General features: G+C 39.1%; 1 protein-coding gene across 7 annotated transcripts in view; it reads left to right on the forward strand.

The window, feature by feature from the left end:
- LOC145999616 (uncharacterized) overlaps positions 1 to 18781 on the forward strand; it is a 120717-nt gene that overhangs the window by 21356 nt on the left and 80580 nt on the right. The window lies entirely within an intron of this gene.

An 18781-nucleotide genomic window follows, 5' to 3' on the forward strand; every position in this document is an offset into this window, starting at 1 on the left:
CATGGCAGTACCTAGTGACAATTATCCCATTGATTTCTTTTTTGAGTGATGCGCATGGATTGTGCACCAAATCTCCCCCTTCCAATCATGGCTTGGAAAAATTACTGAGAACCTTTTAGTATTATCCTTTCATCAGAAACAAACCAGGTAGACAAAATTTTGGGAAATTCTACACTGTAACAACCAGTTTCCATTTCTAAGCTAGTACAGCTTTCTGGAATATAAAAGGTAAGGTAAAATTCCTCTTGCACATAGCACCATGCCATGAAGGTATATTTAGAGGATGCCCCACACATTCTCGATCTTGGCCATTTTGGAGGCGATGTAATCAGCAGCATGCTCTCGCTCCCCCAGGCTACCCATTAATTTGAGGTTGGATGAGCCCCCAAGCTGCTTTATGCAGGAACAGGGCCAAAATATTCTGACCTTACAGTGGTTCCAGCCAAACAATGGACTTGGAAATTCTATTTTTATCTTTTCTGTTGAAAGTCAGAAAGGGAGGGCCACATGAACCTATCGGCTTGGTCCATTTGCCATGGTAATGGGAAATTCTCGTGGTATTCTGCATTGGCAAATTTTTCGTTTCGAGTCATTTTCGAAACGGGTGGCACCCTGAACAAGGCCAAGCACAGAGAAGCCTATTGGTTCTTGCAGTGCAGCAAGCGAATGGGTCTCCGATTCCCTGTCTCTCTCAAATTCGAGCGAAGGGTGCATGTTGACAGGAATACATGTCGTGTACGACTGGACAAAAGTCAGGCATGTAGCAACACTGCTCTCCCCCCCCCCCTTGAACTGGAGGCTCAAAGTCTGGGTTTCCTCAAGTTGATTCTTTGGCCGGGCAGATTTTAGATCACGCAACCTGGGAATCGAACCTGAGTCTCCTGTGTGTCATTCAGATGCTCTACCAACTATTCTTACTGTCATGCTCGTTTTTAGTCTGATATTTGAGGATTCTTATATTGATGTTTGTTTCTTGTTTTATGTTGACTTGAAAGGAGTAAAATAGGATTTTGTACACCTTTATCCCTATTTGGTTATTTTCACCCTATTTATCTATCTATTATATATATATTTATTTCACTTTGTGCATGTGCTGCTTGTGTTCATCTATCCTCATCTCTGGAAGACATCCTTAACACAAGCAGCACACATGCAAAATTAAAAATGGGTCTAAAATAGGCAAACATGTATGGAATGAATCGTGTAGAATAAGTGGAACTTCATAACAGTACTACACAAAGAACAAAATTGGAACCTAAGGAAATTCAAAGAAGCATCCTTCATAGCAATTGCTCAAACCCCTAAAAATCATCTCAGCGCACCTCTCCTCAAAAATTAGACATAGTGGCATTAGTGGAGCAAAATTAGTACAGAATTCCCAGGGTGCCATGCTGAGTACATTGGATTTGTAGTCAAATCCCAAGTCTGTCTTAGATTTCATTCTACCACCAGAAATAGAAATTTGTTCACCTGATCAGGAGAGAATCAAAATGTAGTGTTAGAATAAGTATAGTTAAAGGCCCTAGACAATGAATAACGTCAAATTATTACATGTTAATGCATTAAAATAGTTGTATTTGGCATTGTTTTTGTTTGTGCACTTGGTTATGAAGATGTGTTTACTGTAGCAATGAGTTGGAGAAATCTGATTTACTCGCAGTTTTTGACAGTGGAGCACTACAAGGGATGTGGAAATCTATATTCATACATTTTCCTTTTTTATGAGGTAAGGTTCTGTATTACTCATTTCTAGTGCTCAATTTGATGCATGCTCTACTGATCTTTTGTACATGATTTCCAATAACATATTTTTTTTATCCCATGAAATAACATATTGTATAGAATACACCATGACATAAAGGTACACACATGAGCTTGTGCTAAAAGTTATTACTATAGAAAAAGTATTATTCACAATCCTGTCAAGTGTTTTGAACCTACTGATCTTTTATGGCGGGTGTTCAAGTCAAACAAGGATTTTTGACTTTTCCGAATAAAGGAACGCATTTAGACTTATAGAATAGAGTTTTATTCCTCTATGTGAGCCCTCTCAACATACTTGTCTTATCCCAGTGTTTCATGAGTGCTGCTTTCAGTGCACCACAGGAAGATTTCTCAGGTCGGTGGGCCCATGATCGGAGTGCATGCTTGACATCTTCATCACTGCTGACATGCATTCCTTTGTGGGTCCAAGCAGTTGAAAATCGCTTAGAGTGAGGTCAGGACTGTAAGGGGGTTTGTGGCAATAACTCCCAGCTGAGTACCTGTAGTGCAAATAATGTGGTGAGTAGTATGGGAAGTCTTGCATGGTCTTGCAGCAACATATCATCTATAGTGTTCAAACTTCCCACAGGAAGAAGCATCTGGTCTGCATGTTGGCAACATATCATCCGTTGATTTTCAAAGATTAGCATTCCACTTGCTGAATATTCAAGGGAACGACTGAAGGGGGCTCCGAGCCACCTTGGCCGGGATTGTCTTGCACAGATGTACAGCTGACTGCCTTTAACCCTTTGCAGATCAGCTAGGGGCATAGCCTGTGATATAGTTACTGTCCAGTGAGGTGGGCGATGGGCTTAGCCCATTGTTCTTTACAGACTTGTATTGTAAACAACAACCTATTATTGTACTGCGTCCCTTGTGCACATGCAATGTAACCTCCTCTTTTAAATTCCAACTGCTAGATGTCACATTTTCTACATTGCTGAATTTTACTTGTACATGTGTTGAACAGGGTTGCTTCGTGACTGGAAAACCGGGAAAAGTCAGGCAATTTGGTTGTTCAGGGAAATGTCAGGGAATTTTGCGGATTTTCTGGAATTTACGCACATTTTGGAGAACCAGTTACAAAATGAACTGTTCATTTTGGAGAACCAGTTACAAAATGAACTGTTCATTTCCAACAAATGAACGGATCATTTCCACTTCCGAGTTAGGTACTTGTGATTACACTCTCCCAAAAGATTCAGTTCAAAAACTTGTTCCTCTCGTTCTTATGATTTCCAGTCTGTTACGTACAAAATAATGGTTCCTTCGCATTTCGATTCTATATTTATTCACTCTTGGATTCGTTACGACCATCCGTTCATTTTGCGACTCGTTCTTGTGAACCTGTTCAAGACCGGAATTTGGAGAGGCGTGCGATTTTTCCTTAGAGAACAAGCTACTCAAGATGAAACCTGCAGCACCAGACATCCTCAAAATTTCTTGAGGAAAAAATGTTGCTTTAGCTTTGTGTGTGGTGAGCCGAATTCCCTTTCTGCAAGAACACACCCGTTCTCTTTTGATACGTTTAGCGGAGCAGGTTGGTTTTCGGACAGTTCATTGGTTTTGGATCTGCAATAACTGTATACTCCTTGAACCAAAGAGAATGTTATACTTTCTGCCTTGAAGAGCATAATTTCACGTAACTGGCTGTGGTTGACGTTACACTGGGTGCGGACGTGGAGTAAAAACAAAGGGACTCACTACTTCGTTCCCCCCGTAAAGTCGTTCTGTGAATTTGAGTCCTTCGTTTAGGTAATACATTTAATTACCACTTTTTATACTAGGGTTTAGATAGAATATCAAAGTAAAAGTTGTAGTCCAGTTTTACTGATGGAGAACTTAAGTAGGTTGACAATATGATCATAATTATCAGAGATCGTGGTCTTATTGTTCATATTTTAGTACAACAAAAAGTAAATAATGTTGGAAAGATGATAATGCTAGTATAATTTTACGTACTGAACGTTAACTTGGCTTACCGGTTGATTTTACATAATAATTGTAAGTGCATGAATAGTACAGAAAGCGATATACTGTCGTAGAAAAGGCTGTTTATGTTTGGAGAAATGTTTGTTGTATGTAGGAATTGCATAGTAAATCTGTTAGAAAGTGGAAAGTTTCTCATTGTTTATGAAGATTGTACTTCATATGAAACCTGTCGTTTTTACATCGCAGAGATGTGTTACACCCGAGAAATTAGTAATTTTATCCAGTATCAGTGACGTCATTATTTGAATATGCACGTGTTTTAGAACGAATTTATTTTATAAAAACTGGTGCAAAATTAGCGTATTTTTTGCAAGTAGAATGAAATTATGTTATAAAGTGGTGAAAATGGGCGCAAGTTCCTTTTGTTTTATTACGATTTCATCATTCTACAAATGCAACTTTTACATGGTTCGATTTCGATTTACTTCTGTTAACACATACTGCAGAGTTTTAGCGATTACTTAAGATTTTGTTCAATATTGTAACGCTTGCGGGGTGTCTGGCGTTACGAGGGGGACTATTTTCTCAGATGGTAGACATTAATACACAATCCGTTTAATATATATATCTGTTATTTATTATTCTAATGGTTAACAGTATTGATTATAGACTAACTCCCTATCTCTATGGCCATTTAGTGACTTGAGCTATTCCTATAAGTAATAAGTCCCAAGTGTCACCACTTGGTTAAGTTGAGGCTTACCCTCTAAGATAGGAGCAGCGAGCTATGGCGCGGCCTCTTGTCGTCTCTCGGAGTATCTGGACTCAGCCCCTTTTCTATGATTCTCCTAGTATTTATTAACATGGGCGTCCTTGTCTCAATTCCCCAACCCAACTTAGTATACCGCAACCTTGTGGTTATTTTAGCTGACAGTCCTTTCTGGGGGAGAGGTATGGCCTTGCTGACCATGACGAAGGCTTGTGGTCCGTAGACCTCGAGCGTATCGTCCGGGATGCCCCCAGAATATTCACGGTCAAGGCTCTGGCCTTGTTGAGCTAAACCACCAAACTTCCTGTAGGTAGCCTTGTCAGGAACCTTGCCCTTGATAGCTTTTGGGGGGAAGGAAGGGCCTGGTCTGTATCACACGTGTTGAGGACGAGACAAGTGATAGTGACGCAAGTCCTATTTCCTGGTTTTGCTTTCCTACTCTTGGCAGAGACAACGCCCCATTATGTAACTTGCAGAAACGCTCGTTACATATCGCCCCTCCTTATCTTAGATGGCCTCCATCTAAGCTGACTATTGCCTGGTTAGGCTTCAATTATTTACCTATGTAATTAAACAATCTGATTGCTCAAGTCACTGGACCCATTTGGAGTTAGATATAAATTACATGATAAGTTAGTTTACATAATAAGAGTATAGTATTCTTCAAAAGTTTATGGTTAAGATTTGCTTTTTATTCCGTTGTTGGTCACTGCACTATTCACTTTCACTTGTGTTCGCTAATGGTTTAGGGTCCCAGGATTCCTTCCTGTTTCGTCCTAATGTGGGCGACGGTCCTAGGGCGGCCCTCGGAAGTGGCTCCCCGTGGATAGGAACAGGTGCAGTCATCAAAAGGAGTAAAGTTGTCCATAGCTCTGAAACTGAGACTTGATTTAACAATATGGTAATTACTCCCAAAATACATTCATATACTGGACATTTCGGTGCTTCGTAGGAAGGAGGTCTATCGTTTTGCCCACGCATCATGACGGGAAGTGAGGCATTTCGCTGGGTTGTATGGCTTCTGCGATAGATTCGGTAACCTAACCATGATAAGAATGTGACCATTACACATGTCAGTAAGCTTAACCAAATATGAAGATGAACAAAGGACACTATTTTCGAGTTCGTAGGTGATTCCATTTGTTTGACAACCATACATTGAGGTTTATTAAGTATATCAGATGTAATTATTTTCCTGTAGTTTACGGTTATTACAAGCATAAGAAAACAGTTTTTTCTTTGTGACGTTTCAGGAGAACACACGCTCCTTTCATCAGACATTTATCTAAAATAAAAATTAAAAAAAAAAATATAGACTGCTTTTTTCACAGTTAAGTTGCTATACTACAACAATGTAACATTGACAACATCCATTATATAACAGATTCTTTTTGTTTAAAAATTACTAACCATTGTTATAACTGTATCTTTAGTCAAAATGAAAATAAATGTCTGATGAAAGGAGCGTGTGTTCTCCTGAAACGTCACAAAGAAAAAACTGTTTTCTTATGCTTGTAATAACCGTAAACTACAGGAAAATAATTCTATCATGCAAGCAATGCGTACATACAAGAAAAACTATATCAGATGTACACTCATAGTTAGTTGTATTAGTTTGACGGTGATTTACCCAATGTATTGGTAAAAATTGGGATATTTCTGCCTTCGTGGGATCTGGGAGAATGCAAGGGAACTGAGCCCTATAACATTTAGAATTTATACACATTACACATTGACAACCTAACTGAACTACTAAGGTTCCATAAGGGGAATCTCTCTTAAAACTAAAAAGTATGCTTTCGCATTTAACTGTTATTTCCACGTCTGGTGGTGTCAATACTAAATAGGTCGAGACATTTAATAGTACAGGTAAGTTAAGTACAGGGTCTTCATGACAACGTAGTGGGCAGTACTGTTCTATAGTAGTAGCATCCTGTGTAAATATAGACTTTAAACATCTGTAATCTGAGGTGTGTATGTTTCTGTAAGGCGTAATAAAACATAGTATATCATTAGTTAGAGAACAAGAGTGTTCGTAAAACGTCTTTTCATATTCATCGATGAGTACTTCATCTGATGTTAGTGTTATTTGGCATATGTTATTTTTGAATTGAAATGGTAGGGGTTTTATGTTGTACGCTCGAAATTTGGATCGTTTACGCATGATTGGTATTTTCAGGCCAATTAGGGTATATTGTGGTCCTATGGTACATTCTAGTATTGGAGTGTTGTAATATTGCCCTAAATTGGTCGTGGAGATGGCCAGAGTATAATTATATTTAGCTATCTTTCCTTCAAGTGTATCGAGATGAGATACGAGGGTGTTGAGAGGTAGTATAGCTCGGTGTACCTTTCTGTTTTGGCATGCTGAGGTTAGAATATGTAGAAATTGAGGTGGATTGACAAAATTAAGATCTCGAATATTAACCCAATTTGTTGCTGGAAAGTTCTGGATTCTATGTTGAATTTCGTTTATATCCTGTTCCTTTAAGAAAAGAGTACGTATGTGGGTTTTAGTAATGCGGAAATAACTCCATCCTTGAAGTGAGGGATCGGTAGTAATGGTAGTGTTTCCCAATGAGGAGGGCAAATCTTCCCAATCAATTATTTCAGAAAAAGCAGCATTGTACTGTAAACGATATAATAGTGGTACAGAAGTTTCGTATAATATAGGTGGGTCAATTTCGTTGATATAGATTCCTGATGTTACGAAGGTTTTAATTGTTAAGCCGTCAACGAGTATGGGTGAGTGTAATGTAGAGATAAGGACGGCTAGTCATGCTGTCATTGAGAAATGTACGGGTTTATTTCCATCATTGAGTTTACGGGGCAGTGGTTTAGGAACTGTCCCTGTTCCTGGTTGTATTTGTACTTTAGAAGTATTGTCGTTAGTGAAGAGAACCTGTCTAGAAGTGGTGTGTGAGGGTTGGCTTACTAGAGGAGTGAGTTGACAACAACATTTTACATATTTCTTACATATCCAATACACAATGAATATCATTAGAATTAGAATTAAAATAACAATAGAATAATTAAGGAATTCATGAAATATTTCCAGTGAAGTACCCAATGCGTCAGTGGTTTGGATTTGACTGAGTGCAATCAATTGAGTGGTCATAAGACGACTCTTATATATTGTCCATGCTACCGCAAGAGTAAGGACTATATTCCAAACAAGACTTAATGATATTTTGGAAAGATTCTCGTTAGAGATATCAGTTTTTATATCTTCCAAATCAAAATTAAGATCGTCATTTTCCTCATTCGGCTCTGTCTGAGTTGATATTTTCAAGAATGGTATCTTCTTGGGCCAACTAGCGTCTAAGCAATCATTAAAATGTTTGAATTCTGCGGCTTTACCTCCGGAAAATAAGACATCTATTTTCATCGTTGGTATTTTTCCCCATGAAGCGGGCAAAATATGGTAGCTACGCAACTTGTCACTAGTCTGACTAGAGCATGGAAAGGTTCTAGGAATTACAGTTTCTTCTGTTATTGATAGAGAGCAATTACATGGAAGGGTAATTTCGAGTGCACCGACTTGAGTTTCATAAGTATCTAACGTAAAAGATCTGCCGTTGCATTCGCCTTTTATTTTTGACGGCGGGTTGGTGATTACATAATGGTCCTGTGCAACTTCCGTTACGATAACATTACTTCCCTCGTAGCATTGATACATACAGTGTCCGGCTAATTCCTGAATAGTTGCGCCTTGGCATATCTTTTGGGCACACGAAGAGCCCAGGGTGGCATCGTGACCAAAACGCGGTAGATAACACATTGGAGAATTGTGCGGGTCGCAGGTAGCTAGGAAAGTACCTGACAAGAGTCGAACCGAATTAGTACTAGTGGCGGAAAATAAAGGTGGATGTATTATGTTACAAGTGCTGTTTTGCCATCTAAAAGGCACGGTGAGGAATTCTTCTAAAATAGGGGTCTCGCCTATTTTCGTGATTGGAACCTTTAATGTGACTACTACCTGTTTAGGAGAGAACAAGCAATGAGCCAAAGGTACAGTGTAGTATTTCATTAGTTGGGATGTTGGGATAGCTAACTGATATCCATTTTTTGCCAAGGTAAATTGCAATTGTTTAAGATCTCTTTTTAATGTTTGTGGCCTGATTAGATATAAAGGAATTTTGTGTGAGAAGCAAGAAGTTCTAAGTTCCCTTATTTCGGCATTTATTGTCGAGCTCATTACTAATTGGTGCAACACAACAGATTTCAAAGCCAGTATATTCATGTTATGAGTCGTTCGATTTGCACTATTTGCTAATTCAACTAGTTTATTTCCGAAATTAGATTTTAGTATGTCTACTTGAGATTCGAGTTTAATCACAGTGTTATTCGTTTGTTGAATTAGTTCGCGAAGTTGGGATCTCAATAAATGTACCTGCTGATGCTCGTTTTTAAGACTAGATGTAACTTTGTGTATTTCCGAATTAAGTGTGTGCTCATTAACCAAAATGTCATGGAACTGACTTTCACTCAAAATTCCGCAACACCAGTTCGCGAAGTTGCCAATAAAATTTAATCCAAGTCCACGCGTAACTCTGTCATACTTCTCAGGAGGTGATGGAAACTCTACATAAGTATCATTTAAATGTAATAAAAATAGTTGTTGTAATTCACTTACCATATGGTCCAAGGCATTGAATATTTCGGCGTCGTGGTTCGTTTCCACATAATTTACCTTTCCTGTTTTTGCCAATGTTGCCAATGAATGGTCAACCACGTTGTTCACTGGAAGATCCTCCATGTAGGTAAGGGGAACACTTCCTTCATATAGGATCACCTTCGGCAACTGTCGCCAGTAGGCTCCCGGTGTAAGCCTAATAGTGGGAATGGTCCATACACCATCCAAGCATAAAAATAGGGTTAGGATGATCATTCTGAAACTAAAGAATGCGTGAGTGACGGCAATAATACAATTTTTCTCCCCACCAGAAAAAGCTTCGTCCCGAAGCGAACGAGGAAAATAAGAAAGAAAAAAAACTTGGAATTAGTATTTATAATAATAATAAAAATTTTTAAAAAAATAATACTAATAAAAATAATAATAAAATTAGAATAAAAGAAAAGTAAGAGAAGCCGATCATAACGTCGATTAACATACAACCACCAAAAAAAAATTACAAATATAATGACCATTAGGGGAAATGTAAAATAACTAGGAAATTAAATCCATTAACACAATGAAAAAGGAACAATCAAACTTAAATTAAACTTAAAACTAAAGAGTATAAAGTAATATATACATTATGTACATTGCGGAAGGGGAGTGAAATTACGGCTCATATAATCCCACTCGAGCTTCCAAGAATGAAGGCACATAATGGAGTAGTCCAGCCTCAGAATCATAAAAGGTATGTAAGGTCCACAAATCTCCAGCAATTCCTATTAAAGAATGAACAAAAGATCGTAGTTCACGGGCTCGCTCGTCGAGCCAGGTGAGTCTTAATTGTTGAGTAGGTAACCTATGTAATCCTGCTCGCAAGAAGGTGATAATGTCATGAACAACATACAAATATGCCGCGGAATCTCGCGGAAGTACCGCGGGCAAAACATTGAGACCTTCCTCAACATAGGGGTTGTCACCCGCGACAAATGCTCCCGGGAAATCCACATTAAGAAAAACGAATATCAGTAATTCAATTTCTTCATCCGGGTTTGAAGGCATGAAAGCATCCTGAATATCAACTGCTCGTGGTACGTAGAAATGTAGAGGTAGCGATGGGACTTCCGGCAGAAAGTCACGCTCAAAGTCCTCTGTAGAAATGAAATTAATAATATCATCCTCATAATCCTCTTCTGATATTGACATGGCAAGAGGGGATGAAACGAAAGGAATCGTTGTGAGACTAGAAATTGAGTCTACACTTGCAACGTCCATGTCTGGGTGATCTGGAGAACCATTCATTTTAGTACGCAAATAAATCTAATGTTTGTGAGGCGACACTAAATTCACAATCAAAGGTGAAGTCTAGCTGGTAACTTTCATAGCATTTTAAAATAAAAGATTTAATGTGCCCCAAGGACTGCTCCAGGAAATTGTCCTTTTCTTCAGCTTCACCTGAGCATTTATCCACAAATTTAAGAAATAATAAAATTTCTGCAGACACTACTTGTTCACACACTGAATTTCGGATATTTCCGACACTAGGAATCTCAAAGACTTCCGTGGTCAATCTGTATAACCAATGGTCAACATGAATGGCCATATCTGGCGAAGGGTATGCAGGTACAAACATATATATGTAACACCATTTGATGGTCCTAATTGTACTACTATAATTCTTATGCAAAGGAAACGTCACTTTTACTAAAAATATAATTAAACAATTAGAATTGCATCTCTATAACCATTAATCTATCTTTCCCGAAGTGGGAACTTCTGAAGGCGCCTTTGGTATTAAAAACTCATTTAGTTGTTGCAACAATTGTAATACTTCCAAATTATCTTTATCGCCGAAATCAAGCGAAAAATTCCTGTAAATTCCTGCTTTCATATGAATTTCGAATAAAATTCCTGGCAATTTCTGTACAATCGGAAAAGAATTTGTCGGCCGACTGTGTTTTGAACAAAACAGCTAGATACTTGTTTATTTGTTCAATTTTCAGGGTTTCTAAAACTCTAGAGCACGGAACATTCAATTGAGAGGCTATTCCTTGGACGATTGATTGGAATTGAGGTCCTGCAGGCGTTATTACTAAATCCAATCCTTCGATGGTAACTTTTCCTAAATAACCGTTAGACATCGAATTTAAGAAAGAGAAAAGAAAATACGCAATGAGTTCCACTTAACCTTAATTTAATGAACTACGGAAATAAAAATACAAAGTAAACTACAAGGGTATGTAGCATTTACAACAGAGAAAAAAAAAGATCGTGTATAAAGCAATGTAAGCCTTAAGATTATCGAAGCGAATGAAGTGGATACACAGTTTACATTTGTATTTGTGTTTTATTTGCTGATTTACGAGTATTGTGTAGCTTGCGTATATTACACGCGCATAAAAACTTTAATTTCTTACGTGACCAATTTGAATGGAATATCATACGGCAACTAGAAAAGAGAATAGAGAAAGAAAAAATATAATAACTTTGTTATATATTGTGTAGTGGCAGAAATACGACTGCTCATAGTTATTTGATTATGCTACCAGATATGCGTTATATAAAAAGAAGCAAATTTTATGCAGCTCGTTTCAGCACAGAAAGTCGCTACGGTGAGGATTGTTTACCGGAAGCGAGATAACAGCGTGACCGCGAATCGCCCGCAGTTTGACGAAACGAGGGGGAGAAAAGATATTATTGCTGATTACGCACTACGGAAAAGGAAAGGAAGACGACTGCAGCTATTTGATGTTCTTGTTTGTCCGGACTTAAGTTTCGTCTTTTCCTCCTGCCAATCGTATGCGTTGCGATAATCCAACAAGTGTAAAAAGAGAAGGAAAAAAAAGAATACATCTACATATAGTATTAGGAAACCTATACATTCCGTCTACGAGCTAGAACTACAATTGCACATTGATTGATTGCCAGTATAAAATAACAAACTTTGACTATCACTTGGATGATACCTGCCTGGTAATCAAAACACTTGGTTTGAGTCGCGATTGTTCTTCAGTATTTAAATCAATTTTTTCATATTAAAATATCCACTAGATCATTCTAACATAATATTACGTATAATCGGCGTCCCGATTAACTTTGGTGCATAAAACGAACTTTCTCTACTCTGGTTGCTGTGCTGGGCGTGTCCAGTACCGTTTTAAACGAGATATGTTTACACGCAATGCTTTCTTGCCTTTTACTCTTTCTACATCGTAAACATTTTTTCCTCTAACATTTACAATATGGTAAGGGCCATCATATTTGCGTCTCAACTTATCTGAAAGCCCTTTCTGCCTGGCAGGCATATATACCATAACTAAGTCACCTTTCGCGTATGAAGGTTCTGTTCGGTTACTGTCGTAGCGGTTTTTAGCAGTATGATGCCGTTTATCATGCAATTCCTTGACTAAAACCTGCATGGAGCGTGCGTGTGTGCGATATTTCTCAGTAAATGGGTCTGTTGGATTTGAATTTAATCCAGCCTCAAGGGGAAACGTCGGTTTTCTTCCGAACATAATTTCGTATGGACTTAGCCCAATGCCGTCAAGTGCACTACAATTTGAGGCATAGACGATGAGGTTCAGATAAGATACCCAGTCTTTCTGATGACGTGCAACATACTTGCTCAAAATATTAGCAAAGGTACGGTTCACCCGTTCCGCCTTGCCATTGCATTCAGGGTGGTACCCACTTGTATTTAGATGCTTGATTTTGAGTTCGCTCAAAATATTTTCCACCAAGGTTGCTTTGTACACTGATGCATTATCGGTAAGAATAGTAGAAACCGGCCCAAAGATAGTAAAAATTTTCTGGACGAAAAATGAAGCGACATTCTTTGCCGTTAAGCTCCTAAGGGGTTAAGCCACTACTCACGAAGAGAGCATATCGACAGCGAATATGATGTACTTGTATCCATTACTAGGTGTTATTGGTCCAAAAACATCCGAACTCCAGGATTCGCATATATTCCCGACAGGTAGCGGGTGAAGAAATCCTTGTTTCTTACCTGTAGGTGTATTTTTCTCCTGGCAAATCTGGCATGAGCGTACATAATCTATTACATCCTTACGTGCTGTTTTCCAATAATACCTATCATTTACTTTTTGCAAGCATTTTGTTTGACCTACGTGACCTCCTGTGTATGGGGAGTCATGTATGTCTGATAACACGTCATTTACCATATTATCAGGGATGACTAGCAGTTTCCTATTGCCGTTGCGTCTATATAGTACGCCGTTTCCTAGTTCGAAATATCGGACGGAAAGATGTGTAGGATCAGTTTCCTTTAACTCGATTAGCTTTTTTACGTTAAGGTCTTGCAATTGACGTGTTCTTATTTCAATTGCTCGATCATTCACCACTTTATCGACCTGTTGATCGATAATACCTACTATATCACCGTGGTCGATAAAATCTCGCTCTTCTTCTGTTAGTGGGTTTGTAGCACTGCGACTGAGGCAATCCGGAACGCAATTAAGACGTCCTGGACGGTGTCTTATTGCGAACTTAAATTCCGAAAGCCTTATGCTCCAGCGAGCCTAACGATTGGTGAGATCCTTCGCTGTTCGTAACCAACAAGCTCCTGCACTATCTACTACAGCTGTGAAGAAAGTGTCTGTCAAGTATTGACGAAAGTGAAGCACTGAGAATACAAGACAGTATGCTTCCTTTTCGCAAATACTATAGTTAACCTGGGGTCCCGTGAATAACCGTGAACAAAAAGATACTGGTTGGGTGATGGTTTTCCTTTCATTTTGTGGGTCCGTTATCACGTGACACAACATTGACCCGAATCCAAGGTCTGAGGAGTCACAATGAAGCTCTATAGGCAACGCCGGGTCAAAATGTCGCAACACGGGGGCGGACGAAAGTCGTTCTTTCAACTGATTAAATGCAGCCAATTGTTTTTCCCCTATTTGAAAAGGTACGCCTTTCTTCGTAAGATCAGTGAGCGGTTTAGCAATTAATGAAAAGCCTTCTATAAACCTACGAAAAAAATTTGCACAGCCAATAAATGATCTAACCTGTTTTAGATTCGTTGGGACTGGAATATTCCTGATAGCTTCTACCTTCTTTGGATCGGTGGCGACTCCATTTCGTCCTATCACATGGCCAAGAATTTCCGTTTCTCCAAAGGCAAAATGGCATTTACTAGGCTTAGCCTTTAAGTTAGCACGCTCTAAAGCTAGAAACATTTTTTCTAATCTCTCTAAATGTTCGGACCAGGTGGTACTAAATACTATTATGTCATCCAAAAGAACACACAAACTATTCCACTTCAAACCTGCAAAAACTTTATCTACACATCTCTGAAAAGCTGCTGGGGCGTTAGCCAAGCCAAAAGGTAGCCTAGTATATTCAAAGGTTCCTAAAGGGGTAACCAGTGCCGTTTTGTGCCTATCTTTTTCTGCAATCTTCAACTGATGGTACGCTGAGAAAAGATCAAGCGTAGAAATGTATTTTACACCACTCAGGTAATGAATTATATCGGAGATTACTGGTAGACAGTAATTTGGAACCTTCATCTTTGCATTAATTCCGCGAAAGTCAACGACCATGCGGCAAGAACCGTCTTTTTTCGCTACAAGGATAATAGGTGCTCCATATTCAGATTCCGATTCCTGTATAATACCTAAAGAAAGCATTTTCTTTAATTCTGATTCTATAAATTCCCGTTGTTTTGGAGACACCCTATATGGCGTGCGCCTGACTGGAATATCATCCGTAAGCGGAATAGTGACTTCATAAGCATTAGTTACACCTAATTGTTCAGGAGATGATACAAAGCAATGTTTAAATTTCTCTAATAATGTCAGTAACTCACGTTTTTGTACCTCTGTGATATCTGATGAAATATCCAAGTCCGTTTCTACATTAAAGTCTTTATCTTCAAACTTGAAAGAACTTTTCAGATTTTCGTCTTTTATCGCGTCAACATGTTGAAGCCGCGAATCGTTTTGAATGAAAGAAGTAGAGGGAGGAAATATTTCCTCCGGCTTGCACAAAGTTCCAATTACACAATTTGGCGGAAAAGTAACCTGAAAATGATTCATGTTAATAATAGGTATACAAGATGTGGTGTGCGAATTTATGAGTAGCCTAGGAACTAAACAGCGATATTGGTCATAAAGTCCATTGTTTACTTCAAGAAGTAAATCTTTGTTAGGGGGAACTGACGAAGAAAAACTTATAGTTAATTCAGTGTATTCGTAAGGTTTTAGTACTGCAGAATGCGAAGAGAAAACTTTAAATTTGGGTGTGGCTTCACTGTCTGTCGTGTTGTCTTCCTTTTCTAAGCGCGGAAGTTCGTCGAAGAGAGTCTTATCTGCTACGTCACTAGGATGTGTCATTGAAATACTTTTCCTACCCGAAGGAAGGTTATCGCTGGCCGCGCTCGATGTTTCTTCCGGTTTAACTTCCAGTCGGCATTTGCAAACTATGCGAGACAATTTCCCGTCGCGATTAGTATTGGAAGCAAATGCAACGAATTTCTTAGGAGGTATGAACATAGATGGAATTTTTATAGATTTCTTGTGTAAGTATACTGAGTCTTGTCCGGTTGGCGATCGTGTAGTCGTGTTTTTGCATTGGTCGTCTTTCCGTATTAGGGTTCGAATCTCATTACTCACACTAGCTGTGTGTTTTTCCTGAACGTACGGCACAAAGGATGGATGAGGTTTCCGTAACATTACTCCTGCTGGGTTTAAATATCTAACAAAACAATTAAAGAAATCTGCGCCTAGAATGATACGGTCTCTTAATGAAGGATTTGCACAGACTGCCATTTGCATACCAATTTTATGTGATCCAATCCAAATTCGCTCATAATTCCTATGATTATGACCCCTGGAATCACGGCCTTGTATTGAAAAAGATCCGCGTCCTCGGGTGGTCGAATATCCATTATTTGAGGGGTATGATCCTTTGTTGGGACAGTAACGCGCAAAATGAAATTTAGATCCACACGTAAAACATAGCCTATCACCATTTCTACCATTGTTACTGCTATTAGGTCTACCTCTAAAAGATGTAGAGTCTCTGCCTCTTCCTACACCTCGCTGCGAATGAGATTTCCATCTAATTTCTTGTCTCTGATTTTCCGGGATTTGAGACTGCTCCATCGCATGCACATAGCGCTTTTGATTTTCCGATGGTCCTGAAAAAGTTCTCTGTCCGGGATTTGATCCCTTTACAACTTGCGCGTAAGATCGCGAAGCAATGTCAGCTTGTCGTTTAGCACGCTCTAAAAGTCGCAAGTTGGCTAATAAGTCGTCCAATGTTTGTGCTTTCATAGTTACTAATTTCTCGGCGTCTTGCGCTTGTAACCCATTACAAATGAAATTAATTTTCCCTTCGTTATTCATATTCGGATCTGCTTTGTTACACATTTTCAACACATCATAAAAGTAATTCTCTATTGACTCTTCGGGTTGTTTCTTTCGTGCAGCTAGATCAAGATAAGCCTGTCCTACCGGTAAAAGAGGTTGAAAAGCCTTTGTTAACGCTTCTTCAACTTGTGCAAAACCTTGCAAATTTTCCAGCATTTCACGGTTTAAATCCCAATACGCTAACGCGCTTTTCTTTAGATACGCCGGTAAAAATGTGTCATTTTGTGTGTCTGTCCACCCTAAAATGGAGGATACTCTCTGATATGTGTTAAAAAAATCAGATATACTCTCTGCCGGATCCGCGTTGAAATTTTCTGGTTGAATAGACGGGGTTCTAGCGTAAGAACACATGGCGGGATTCGAATTAGTAGCTGCAAATGCAGGGTCAGGCATTTCTAGTATGTCAGTTTCGATAGGTAGAGGTGTACGTATTGCTTCCTCAGAGCAAGCAGGAAGTGGACACGTAACGGTCGCAGTAAGTAGGGGTTTGCGTTCACCAGACGTCTGTTGACGCGTAAGAACCATTAAACACCTCGAGTTTTGTACAACGACAAAGCGGACATCTTAACAAAACACAACAATCAAGTTTTGACAAATTACCTCATTTCGAACAACAGACCACCAAGAAAGCACCAGAGACAACCTCACCAAACCAAACCTAAAAATTTCAAACAAACCTTCGTCAGGGAACGTGTGATATTTGCTCCACTGTGAAACAGAGAGAACCGTAAAAACACGTAGCAAGGTACTGGGTTCTTCCCTCAGCTGTAAGCAGAGAACCGCACCTCCACCATTCTGTAACGCTTGCGGGGTGTCTGGCGTTACGAGGGGGACTATTTTCTCAGATGGTAGACATTAATACACAATCCGTTTAATATATATATCTGTTATTTATTATTCTAATGGTTAACAGTATTGATTATAGACTAACTCCCTATCTCTATGGCCATTTAGTGACTTGAGCTATTCCTATAAGTAATAAGTCCCAAGTGTCACCACTTGGTTAAGTTGAGGCTTACCCTCTAAGATAGGAGCAGCGAGCTATGGCGCGGCCTCTTGTCGTCTCTCGGAGTATCTGGACTCAGCCCCTTTTCTATGATTCTCCTAGTATTTATTAACATGGGCGTCCTTGTCTCAATTCCCCAACCCAACTTAGTATACCGCAACCTTGTGGTTATTTTAGCTGACAGTCCTTTCTGGGGGAGAGGTATGGCCTTGCTGACCATGACGAAGGCTTGTGGTCCGTAGACCTCGAGCGTATCGTCCGGGATGCCCCCAGAATATTCACGGTCAAGGCTCTGGCCTTGTTGAGCTAAACCACCAAACTTCCTGTAGGTAGCCTTGTCAGGAACCTTGCCCTTGATAGCTTTTGGGGGGAAGGAAGGGCCTGGTCTGTATCACACGTGTTGAGGACGAGACAAGTGATAGTGACGCAAGTCCTATTTCCTGGTTTTGCTTTCCTACTCTTGGCAGAGACAACGCCCCATTATGTAACTTGCAGAAACGCTCGTTACAATATATGCTTTTGTAGTTAGGTTAGGAAGGTCTGGTTTGGTTGTCTTAGAATTAAAATGAAGTCCCTGAATGCACTCTACTAAGGTTCCGATACTTACTGTCGCTTGTCAACCGGCGAATGAATACCTTGTCTATGGGAAGCGTGTATGCTTGCGTAAGGTCATTTTGAATTTTTTTTTCAACATAAATAACTTTTTCGAATGCAAACAGTGCTCATTATTTTAAGGAAGGTTCAAATTTCGTGTCACAATGATTGCCAAAATTCTATGATAATTAGTCTTCCTGTTAGGAAAATTTGAAAAAAAATTCATAAAGCAATTGGAACTGTTACCAAACATGGGTTGGGATGCGGGATTTTGGAGAAACCGTTGACCCACTGTACCCCTCTAGAATTATGTTAATTTTTTTGTAATAGACAGATTTTGATGTTTTATGTAATATAAAATTGGTTCCAGTGCATGGAAAACTCAAACAATGGAGATATTTCGGTAAAAATCTGATATTCCCCGGACACCTATAACTTCTTTGTTTTGTCAAATTTGGACATTTGTACTTACCTATCTGCTTCGCGGAACATTCTTTAACGTGTATTCATGTTTTTTTGAGCAAAGTAATTGCAATTTTTTTTAAAAAAAGTGTTTTTGTAACTGAAGAACGTACGTTTCCGCAAATGGTTTGTGGGGCTATGTGTGAATGGTTCGTGGGGCTATGCAAGAATGGTGTGTGGGGGCTACGCATATTTTTTTCGAAACCAATTTTTAACTATTGTAACCTATACGTGACCCTACCTAATCT

The sequence above is a fragment of the Lepisma saccharinum genome, chromosome 15, assembly GCF_977018435.1.
Source record: "Lepisma saccharinum chromosome 15, izLepSacc3.1, whole genome shotgun sequence".
Lineage (NCBI taxonomy): Eukaryota > Metazoa > Arthropoda > Insecta > Zygentoma > Lepismatidae > Lepisma > Lepisma saccharinum.